The 10,543-nt window shown below is 40.9% G+C and overlaps 1 protein-coding gene across 1 annotated transcript in view; it reads right to left on the bottom strand.

Moving 5' to 3' along the window:
• Positions 1-2,279: 2,279 nt before the first annotated feature.
• Positions 2,280-10,543, bottom strand: part of LOC311044280 (DNA repair protein XRCC4-like) — a 105,223-nt gene continuing 96,959 nt past the window's right edge. The window contains exon 9 of the mRNA XM_084055735.1: positions 2,280-2,524. The gene's annotated coding sequence lies outside the window, so the exon portion shown is untranslated. The remainder of the gene's footprint in view (positions 2,525-10,543) is intronic.

Raw genomic sequence — 10,543 nt, 5'->3', positions numbered from 1 at the left:
TTCTACTCCACTATTATCTCAGAGGCAAACTTTTTACTCCACTACAATTATTTCAAAACGTTAGCTACCTTGCAGAACAAAGCATGGCTAGATGAACCAATTGAGCCCTATATTTATGGCTATTCGAAAAAGCCGATCTACAAGCTCACAGGGCGTCACACGGTGAGCTTGTAGATCTGCTATTTTCCCCGCCAAAGGTTTTTGGGGAAAAAAGTTTAAATAGAACATTCAGCAAAATTAGTGCTTGTGCTTTTGGTAATGTAAGTTTATTTTGATGCCAATATACTTTTGCACTTTTAACTCGAGTAACATTTTGAATTCAGGACTTTAACTTGTGACAGAATAAAAAGAAAATCCTACTTTGCTACTTTAACCGGGAAAGGATCTGTGTCATTTTAGAGTTGGCTATTCAAAAATAGCAGATACACAAGCTCACAGCGCGTCACTTCGTTCCGTACATCTGCTATTTTTGAAAATGTTTGAACAATCTTGAAAGTGTTTGAAAAATCTCAAATAATTTAGATTTTTGTCAACACAAATCATCTCTTCTGGGTGGTCCCTGGCACAAAACATTTTCAGACGGGAGTCCGCGGCCAAATACAATACATTTTTGAGGGGTCCTTCGCATGGAAAAACAGTTCGAGACTCAATGATTTAGAAGGCATCTGTAGAATCGGCCTCAGGTCTTAATGGGTTAAAGTGAAAAATACAAAAGATCAGTATACTTCTTCCACCGCTTGGCGAGATCAGTCCCAGGACACAACAATGGCTCTCTCTGTGCGGCGGGCAGGAAGACTGGCTGTCATTTATGGCGGACAGAGAGCGTTGTACAGGTGCACAGTTTAAGTGAAGGACGATGATAAGCAAGTATGGCTGTTGGGTTTAACCCATTCAATCCTGGAACGCATATACTGTGTCATTTTAGATTTGTTTTTATCTATAACCATTATTTTATACTTTGGGCTATTCAAAAATAGCAAATATATTCAAAATTTTGCACAGATTTTCCACGATTTTTCCAAAAAACTGCAGATCTACAAAATCATGCTATTTTTTTAATAGGCAAAGAAATCTTAAATAGACACTGATGCGTTCCCGGATTGAATGGGTTAATTGAAAGGCTGGCAGCAGTCATCGCTCTCTCACTATGCCCCCCCCGCCCCCCCCCCCCCCCCCCACTCAGCCCGTGGTTATCTTCACATCGCCCTTCTGCAGCCCACGTTGCTTACAAACGCAGCTACACACACCTACTGTATAGGCAGTGGTGGACGCCGGTTAACTAAGTACATTTAGGGGACATTTTTCATTTGTTTTTTTTAAATAATTTCTTTGGAAAATGAAAACAATAAAATAAAATAGAAATATTTTATAAGATAAATGAAAAAAGTAATTGAAAAAAAAACACGGCCCCCCTCACGTATTAGAAGGCCAATATCAGTCACCAGAACCAAGGACGGGTGTTTTCTAACATGGTTAAAATGGAGTTTTGAAGTTACAATGGGTTTGTATAGGAAGGGGTATATCAAACTAGAAAAGTGCTCCTCGGAGCAGAGGTCTCCGCCAGGTCAGGTAGGTTATGTGGCCTCCTGGTGGCGCTATAATAGGCCAATGTGAAAAGGGTGCCAGGACACTGCATTCATGATTTGAGGCATTTTGTGCCAAAAAATGGTTTTGTTAAATTAGACCTGCTGTTAGCGCTATAACAGGCCAATGTGAAAAAGGGTGGCATCACTTCCTCGGCCTAGTGGGGATGTGTGTGCAAAATTTCATGGAAATCGCATGCTGTGTTCATGATTTGAGGCATTTTGTTCAAAACTAACCAATCCTGCAAACTTTGGAAGCCAATCTTAGCCAATCAGGATGGAATATGGAAAATCGGACAGATCCGTGTTGATTACATGACTATAGAGATACTGTGTACGGATTTGCGTGATGTTTGGACAAAATCTGTACAAGTGATATAAAAAAATGTGTTTTGAAAAAAATCGTCCACCTGTTGGCACAGGACAATCTGAAAAATTCGGCATCCAGGAAGTGTGTGTGCACAGTTTCGCAGCGACCGGGCCAACAGTGCCGGAGATTAGCTGTTCACAGACAGACACACGGACATGCGGACGGATGGACAGGGCGCAAGACATCTCTCGGCGGAGACAATTATGAAAGGGTTCTTGCAACCACTAGTTTCGTTCATTATGTGCATAATAACTTTGGCCTTTTGTAAACCAAATAATTACTTACAAAATATCTTTATTAAATCAAAGTATAGGTACCATGGCTTAACGAGAACATACAGCAGAGATCACAGAACAAAACAAGAACTTACACTTTTGAATTTGAAGCCCGAACTAATATAAACTGTAATACCGAAACGACGTCGGCTTAAATATTACGTCTTCCACTTCGCGTCGCAGGACGCCGTTTTGGCTGGTCAATCTTCCGCGACGCTTCCCCTTCATGAATGGCCTCCGTATCTCTCAGCTCCCTGGCGGCGTTGTTCTAAACCGCGGCATGATGCATGGAGGACCTATAGGGGAGAGAACGTGTGACATTCCTGTGAGGATTACATAGCTGTGGCGGATTATCCCGCCGACCGCCCGTCGTCCTCAGGAGATGTGTAAGGTGTGTATCATAACACACAGCGGGACGTAGCACCGGTCAAGAGGTAAGAACGGTCAAACTATTCTTTACCTCGGCCAGGGGTCCCACTCGTTGGAAACTGCAAGTGGCCCCCGCAAATAAAAAACACCCCAATTTATTTATAGAGCACATTTAAAACAACATCGTTGAACCAAAGTGCTGTACACTCAGTAACACATATATCTCTGCTGTCCGGCAGGAACCGGCTAACTCCAAAATGTTCATTTTTCAAAAAATGAAAAAAAATAAACAAAAAGGGGAGTTAGGGGGTTTTGTTCGTCGTTGATAAGAACAGCTGAATGGACCTCTAAGCTCACAATGAGGTTGGAGGTCAAAAGGGGGTGGAGCCTGGAGTCAGCAAAACCAGCTAACTCAACCCCCTTTGGTGGAGTTAGCTGGTTTAGCAGAAAGTTTGAGGATCCAATGGAGTTAGCTGGTTTCGTCAGAAGCGCTTTTTAATGCTTTTCATTGGTTCAATATTTTTTTAACCAACACACAGAAACTAAGGGTGTTCAATAGCACTGATTTATGAAAAAATGAATAAATAAATAAAGCTGAAAAATGGAGTTGGCTGGTTTCTGCCAGACAGTGACAAAAATGCTAAGAGTAAAACAATACACAACAAACAGGGGGGAAAAAACACATGGAGTGCAGTCTTTACTATGATACCGACAGATAGGAACTTACACTGGTTAGATCCGTTGATTCAAGCTGGAACACAATCGATCGATTGATCATTAAAATAAACATGCTCTTTAACCCTTAAGACCGGGAACGCATCTGTGTGTCATTTTAAGATTTCTTTGGCTATTCAAAAATAGCAGATATACAAGCTCATAGCGCGGCACCGAGTGCCGCGCTATGAGCTTGTAGATCTGCTATTTTTGAAAATGATTGAACATTTGTGAAAATATTTTTGTACATATTTTTAAAGGGATCATTTTTGACTCAATTATTTGCTTCTGGGGGTCCCTGGAACTTACTATTTTGAGATGGGGGTCCGCGGACAAATACATATATTTTTGGGGGTCCATGACATGAAAAAGGTTTGAGAACCACTGATATAGAAACATACGTTTTTCAGAAAACCGTTAGGATTTTGAAGACATTTTGTAGAATCTGCCTCAGGTCTTAAAGGGTTAAATGCACGCGGTCCACCCAACTGTCACGAGAGAACGCCACCACCACTACCTGCAATGACCTACTGACCCCCACAGGTGGAACATACCATTAGATCAAGACAGGGGATTACAAGTGTTGACGGGGGACGGGGGGGGGGAATAGTATAATGCCTTGTGAAATCTGTCGCCGAAGGCATGAACAGAGACTGTTTTACACATCAAGCTAATCATCTGGGGACCCCCCAAAATAATTTGGGGACCCCCTCCCCCTTCCAGACGGTCCCGACCTCCAGTTTGGGAGCCGCTGCACTAGGATTATCCAAACAACAGCCGTCCACTTGTCTGCACAAGGCGGTACAAAGTACGATCATCACACTCATAAGGAACACAGCAGGGGGGAGGGGTTGAGACAGGTTCAAGCACAGAGCATCTCCATATGTCTACAGGTCTACTCCAGTGTTGCCACGTACGCTTGTTATAAGCAACTGTAGGCTTGTTTTTTTTCTGTGAAGTCGCTTTTAAATATTGGTTAGTTGCGGGTTTGCGGGATTTTTTTTGCCTTGTTTTTAAAGTGTAGTCGCTTGCTTAAAAATATATCTATATACAGTATATTGTTCAAACCAGTGGTTCTCAGAACCCCATATGAAAATATTTTGTGCCAGAGGCCGACCCCCCCATACAAGATTTGTGTAGTTAAAATGTTTCAAAAATATTCTAAATATTTCTTGAAGGTTTCTTTCTTAAATAACAGATATACAAGCTCACAACGCATCACATCATGACACGTTGTGAGCTTTGCAGATCGACTATTTCCAAACGTCCGATGCATGTAGGTTTAAAGTGCTCATAGTCGCTTCTTTTGGGCTTGTTTTCATAGACCCCGGCCTGCTTGTTTCTCTCGCAAAATCTGGCAACGCCGGTCTAACAGGTCTCCTCGTTACTTCATTACTGTCGGCTGTTTGCTGACCCCAAGACCTACAACTGGTAGCAAGGGGTGAGGCGAGACAATAAGAGAGAACATAATCCTATTAGGATCTATCTAGAAGATGCCCTTCAGGACGTTTGGGACAAACAACATTGAAAGGAAAAACTGAGGAAAAGGAAGAACTGAGGAAATTGCAGCTAAGATGATGTCAGTCATGCTCCATAAGGCACTACATGAACTTAATGTGAGAACATACATACAGCATTGCTGTCGGGCAGTGGTGGAAAGTAACTAAGTACATTTACTTATGTACTGTACTTAAGTACAATTTTGAGATTATTTGTACTTTACTTGAGTATTTCCAATACTTTTACTTCTACTCCACTGCATCTCGGATCCAAATATTGTACTTTTACTCCACTACATTTATTTGAAAACTTTAGTTACTAGTTTTTTTTTTTTTTTATTATCACAAAACATACATTAACCACTTCAGCCCTATATGCATTTCGACCATTTGAAAATAGCCGATCTACAAGCTCACAATGCGTCGCGATGCAACGCATTGTGAGCTTGTAGATCTGCTATTTTCGAATGTTTTTTTATACATTTGAAAAATTGTGAAATGGGACATTCTGCATAATGAGTACTTTCTACTTTGGTACTCTAAGTACATTTTGATACCAATATTTTGCACTTTTACTCAAGTAAACTTACTCAAGTAAGCTTTTACTTGTAGCGGAGCAATTGACAAAATTCTTAACGGTAGTTAATCGATTATGGATTAATTGTTAATATCCCTAGTTTAGAATTCATAAAAACCCACAGCTAACCAATAACCAGTACTTTTCACTTTCAAAATCCAATTTCAAAATGTGTCAAAAGTAGCTGATATGCAAGCTCATAGCGTCACGTCGCGTTGTGAGTCTATTAGATCGGCTACTTTTGCGCTTATCTCTTGGACGACAAAGCAGTAGGCCGATAATTACGAAAAAACATAAAAAGGTTGAAAATGTGCTTTAGATATACAGTAAACGAAACAGAGATTCTGAATGTGATTCTGCAATGCAGGCACTGCAGTGTAAAGTACATTTACTCAAGTACTGTACTTTTTGAGGTATTTTTTTGCTTAACTTGAGTATGTTCAAATTTCAGTAATTTACTTCTACTCCACTACATCTCGGATCCAAATATAGTACTTTTATTCCACTATAATTATTTGAAAACTTTAGTTACTATTTACTTTGTAGATTTTGATTATGATTACAAAACATTAATCAGCCCTATTATACATTTTGGCCATTTGAAAATAGCAGATCTACAAGCTCACAATGCGTCGCATCGCGACACATTGTGAGCTTGTAGATCTGCTATTTTCAAAAGATTTTTATACATTTTATACATTTGAAAACTTGCGAAATGGGATATTCTGCATACTGAGTACTTTCAACTTTGGCACTTCTACTAAAGTACATTTTGAATTCCAGACTTTGTAACAGAGTATTACTACATTGCAGTATTGATACTTTTACTTAAGTAAAACATTTGAGTACTTTTTCCACCACTGTCACAAACACACTTGGGAGGAAGGGCCTCTGCTGAAGACAAAACGACGCGCAACAGAGACACAAAGAATGGATGAAACAGATCTATCATTTACGGTATATCCAGAAATGACTTGTTTTTCCTCGACCACAGATGTTAATAGTGTGATTAGATTTATATGCATGCTAGGTTCATTGTTTACCTGGTGTCCTAGAGTTTCAAATGTATAGAATGTTATTTAGATAAAAATGTTTAGACAGACGCTAGGTTCATCCCCCAAAATAATCATATTTTAACTGTGGACCCCACGCCCTGACAAGCACTTGAAATTGTAGTAGAGTTGAGGCCTTACTATTTAGTTTGACTCGGTTCCACAGATGAATACTATGAAAATAGCCAAACTACAAACTCAGTTTGTAGATTTGACAATTTGGCCATTTCTTATAGTATAGTTTGTTGGTTACTTTTGACGTAGTAATGGTCTTATTATTAGCTTATTTCTTTCATTTTAGAGCTATTAAAAAGGTTTTGAAAGTCCTTAAATTGTCACTTTAGAAATGTGCAGATAGCCTGCATACACTTATACTGTATGTTGGTTTGTTTACTGTTGAGTGAGAAAACAATGTTGCACATTGAGCTAATCATCTGGGGACCCCTCAAAATAATTTGGGGGACCCCCACTTTGCTATAAGGAGACTACAATGCTCTCTCTGCACTCTATTAATATACTCATGTCACCTTGTCGTTTATTGACTAAAGCTCACATTCACTCTGCTGCTTATTCCGCTCTCACGCTTAAGAGCAAGTCACTCTGGATAAAGAGCGTCTGCTAAATGCCTACATTGTAAATCGTGCAACGCATAAAGAGAGAGACGCATCCCAGGCAGTCACAGGGCGGTGGTGACACCATCTTATTTAGGGTGTAGCCCTGTTGTCCCCAAGTAGCTGTTAACCCATTGAGACCGGGAAAGTCATTTTAGATTTGAACCACTTTAACCATTATCTTATACTTTGGCTATACAAAACGTAGCAGATATACAAGCTCGTAGCGCGGCACCGAGTGCCGCGCTACGAGCTTGTAGATCTGCTATCTTTTGGAAAAATCGTGAAAATGTGTGCAAATCTCTGAATATATATATTTTTTTCAAAGAGAACATTTTCAACTCAAATCTTTGCTTCTGGGGGATTCTACAAATGTCTTCTAAATCCTAACAGTTCTTTGAAAAAACCTATGTTGCTATAATATCAGTGGTGCTCAAACGTTTTCATGTCAAGGACCCCCAAAATGATATGTACTTGGCTATCTCAAAATATGTTGTTCCAGGGACCCCCAGAAGCAAAGATTTGAGTTAAATTATTATAATTTTTTAAAATATATATATTCAAAGATTTGCAAAAATGTTCACGATTTTTCAAAAAATAGCAGATCTACAAGCTCATAGCGCGGCACTTGTAGATCTACAAGCTCATAGCACTTGTAGATCTGCTATTTTTGAATAGCCAAAGTATGAAAAACAAGGATTAAAGTGGTTACACAGATGCGTTTCCCGGTCTTAACGGGTTAATCTCCAAGTCTCTCTCTGTATGGTTTCACACAGAGAGCCGGCCCTTGGCAAGTCGCAGGCTAATCTGAGGGCGAAGTGGAGCAGAAATTGCTTCCATACTTCAGGGGTCCGGTTTCTTCCCCCCGCACCCGGCCTCAACAGTCATTAACACCCACCAAACGCCACCAGTTAAGAGTTTAAGTTCCTCCCGGAAGTCTCGAGCGCTTGTCACAACCGCCAGCTCTAAACGGGGCGCGTGCATAATGGTGAGTAAGGCTATGGAGGTTCTCAAAGTGGGGTCCGGGGACCCGCTTAGGGGTCCGAGGCAAAGTGAGTTCACAGCTAAATCTGTTTACCAACTTTAACCGTAAGTTATATGGTCTCTGTCGGGTGGGAACCCTGCAAACAGCAAAAGCAGCAGATCCGCAAGCTCAAAACGAGCTTGCGGATCTGCTGCTTTTGATGCTTTTGTGTGACGCTGTAGTATGATCAAGTAGGGCATTAACACATTGGCTGCCAAGAATGCAGATCTGCGTTCTTTCAAAAAAAAAAAAAAAATCAAAATATTTTTTTTTATTTTTTTTTTTACATTTTTTAATTTGACCCAAAGACCAAGGAGATATGATTTTCCGAAGATTTAGACTCCCAGACACTTCCTTGTAACTTAAAACTTAAAAATTCTGTATCTCGGCTCCTAAGTACTTTTTTTTTCTCATTGAAAAAGTCTGGCAGTCTACTGTAGGAAAAAAAAAGAAGAAGATGGCAGCCAATGTGTTAATTATAAAAACACAAAAAGTCGGTTACAGAGATAAGAGGTTGCGCCGCGGGTGTCACCCTCCGAAAATAGCCGATCTGCAGGCGCTGTGAGCTTGTAGATCAGCCGTTTTGGGCACACGGCTAAGTAAAAAATCGGGCAACCCATTAAGACCTGAGGCCAATTCTAAAAATGTTTTCTAAAATCATTTTTTTTTATTTTTTATTATTATTATTAAAAAAAACATACATTTAAAATATTCAGTTCCAAAGACCCCCAGAAGCAAAGATTTGAGTCACAAATGTTCGCTTTTAAAAATATGTATAATATGTATATTTACAGATTCGCAAAAGTTTTCACGATTTTTCAAAAAAATAGCAGATCTACAAGCTCATAGCGCGGCACTCGGTGCCGCGCTATGAGCTTGTAGATCTGCTATTTTTTAATAGCCCAAAGAAATCTAAAAATGGATGCGTTCCCGGACTATGACTAAAAAACTAAATGAAAATCTGCTGTCAGAAACGATCACCGGTACTGAGGGCTGACTGTACTTTAGTCCACAGCTGGTCGTGAGAAAGTGTGTCAGGGTTCTGTTTGCAGTGGATCCACAGCGGAAGGGGAACGGGGAACGGGGATGTCAGCGTGCAAAACGAGCTACAGAGCTTTTCTAAAATTGTTTTCACATTGTGGGGAGAATTATCTGGCGTGAGAATGACAAGGCACCTCTCCAGGACACTGTTGCCTTGGCTGTGTCTTTGTTTTGGGTTGTGCATGTGTGTGCGCGTGTGTGTGTGTGTGTGTGTGTGTGTGTGTGTGTGTGTGTGTGTGTGTGTGTGTGTGTGTGTGTAAGACATTCGACAGCCAAGCGGTAAAGTTGACTTTAATCACACGGACGATGACTCATCGATATATAGAAGGACGAATAGACAGAATAGATAGTGTGTGTGTGTGTGTGTGTGTGTGTGTGTGTGTGTGTGTGTGTGTGTGTGTGTGTGTGTGTGTGTGTGTGTGTGTGTGTGCTACAGTATGCTTCTCAAACATGTGCATGTCAAGAACCACCATTATTGATGCGTACTGTACTATTTTGGCCGCGGACCCCCATCCCAAAATATTTGGTTGCCAGGTACCAGGGACATCAACAATGTCACTGGTAGGCTAGTCGAGCGTGCTCCAGACTGTTGCCTCCCACAATTTTCAAATGCTTCCGGTCATACAGTCCGGAGCACGGAAGTTGAAAATGATTAAGAGGAAAAGCGGATGTGAAGCCAACTACCCGCCTCCGTATGTTAAAATATATCTTTGTGAACGGAAATGACAGATGACAGCTTCTTGCCTCGGATTTCGGGAGGTGTAGTTCCAGACTCCATATACTGTAGCCTTCGGAGATTGTGGAATAGTTTTTTTCTGGCTACACGAGACTACTGGTAAGTAGGTTTATGAACTGTCCACAGACCTCCAATGAGACGCAGAGTAGAGTAGACACAGCAATGGTGCCGTCTTATAATGAGTGATAATTAGTGAGGACCAATTATACGGAGATAAGGTTAAAAATGGGCGAAAAAATTGGCTCCTTTAACTCATTTTGCCGGGGACCCCCCTCAAAGACCTCTGAGAACCACTGGGAGGGGAGGGCACTCTGACAAATCAGTCATCTTCTCCTCCACTTAAAACTCATATATACTTTGTTGTATGTCAAAAAGTGAACGTAGAATGCACAGCCATATTGGAAATAAATTGGGCCTCCTCTTCACTTCCCTCACAGGTCTTAGCCGATGATATTAATGAAGCTCTGTTCCCTTTAGTGTAGCACAGTGGTTCTCAAACTTTTGCATTTCAAGGACCCCCATAACTCACAGAGTCACACACCCGTAAGGGGCCATTTGGAACCCCCTCAAGGAACTACGAAGGTCCCTGGACCACACTTTGAGACCCACTGGTGTAGCAGAGTGTTTCCAGTGAGCCAACACGCACAATATCGGCACCCTGACTCTGTTTGACCAGAATGGAACGGAGCCTT

The sequence above is a fragment of the Gymnoscopelus microlampas genome (genome assembly GCF_963454915.1).
Source record: "Gymnoscopelus microlampas genome assembly, chromosome: 4".
Lineage (NCBI taxonomy): Eukaryota > Metazoa > Chordata > Actinopteri > Myctophiformes > Myctophidae > Gymnoscopelus > Gymnoscopelus microlampas.
Note: the sequence above shows the minus strand (reverse complement) of the source record. Positions and strands in the feature narration are given on the sequence as shown.